Raw genomic sequence first — 1,108 nt, 5'->3', positions numbered from 1 at the left:
TAGCCGATGACAAGTGCGTAACCGGCGCGCGCGCATGCGCGCGCCGATTAATATACTGGGGACTTTTCGACCATAGGGATTTCCTCATCGCGACGCATGCGCTATCCGCGCGGCGAGCGACCGTTGTTAAACGTGGAGTCTATAGAGTCTCCTATATAGAAGTCGGTAAAGGTTGTGGAGTCTTAAATCGTATTAAACTGACCAATTCTAATTGAGTATTATCCTTAAACCGGTTCTACATTAGTTGCAAGCTGATAGCAGTTTGTTGCGACAGCCAATATGAAGCGTTGATTTCAAAATGCAAGCTTCAGATTGGCTATCGCAACGAATTTGCAATCAGTTTGCAACTAATGTAGAACCGGTTTTATATTTGATTGTGATTGGTTGGTTTCCTACGACTTGAGACTCCACGATCGTCTATTAGCGTTTTTGACCCGGCCAGGTTTGCACCAACCTGGGTTGGATTAATCTTTCCTATTGGTTGACGTCACCCGCCCTACCAATAGGAGAGCACAAAACGCCATTAATCGGGCCGAAAACGCTATATAACTTCTATGTATAGAGGACCCTTTATAGAGTCAAAAGAGTCGTAAACATGTCGTAGGAAATTGACCAATCGCAGTCAAATATGAAGAGAATAGTTGATTATGATTGGCGAATTTTCTACGACTTAAAACGCTACGATCGTCTACCCGCTAATCATGAAACCGTCAAGGAACATTTTACAGCCCTTCTACAATAAACCGCAAGTCAGAAGTTCTAAGCGATCTTAAGTCATAATCGGTGAAATTGGCCAATAACCAACTTGAACGATTTGGTTAAGACTGGTTAAGACTTCTGATGGTCTGACTTGCGGTTTATTGTAGAAGGCCTATCACATTTTGGCTGTACTTAGCAAATTTATGACGTTTTATGGCTGCGGTCAATTTGGACGATTTCAGCGCTTTTTAGTATTTTTATTTTTATTTTACGTCTAATAAACGATAAAGACAGAATGATGATTACAAGCGCTTAAAGCGCGTGAGCGTCCAAATCGACCGCAGCCTATATGTATAGATTTATAAAAAAATCCTGTAAATTATCTAAAAGTAACGTTTTATTTGCGTTA

Source organism: Trachymyrmex cornetzi, unplaced genomic scaffold, assembly GCF_001594075.2.
Source record: "Trachymyrmex cornetzi isolate Tcor2-1 unplaced genomic scaffold, Tcor1.1 scaffold335, whole genome shotgun sequence".
Classification (NCBI taxonomy): domain Eukaryota; kingdom Metazoa; phylum Arthropoda; class Insecta; order Hymenoptera; family Formicidae; genus Trachymyrmex; species Trachymyrmex cornetzi.
The sequence above is the reverse complement of the archived record's forward strand: the minus strand, read 5'-3'. Positions refer to the sequence as shown.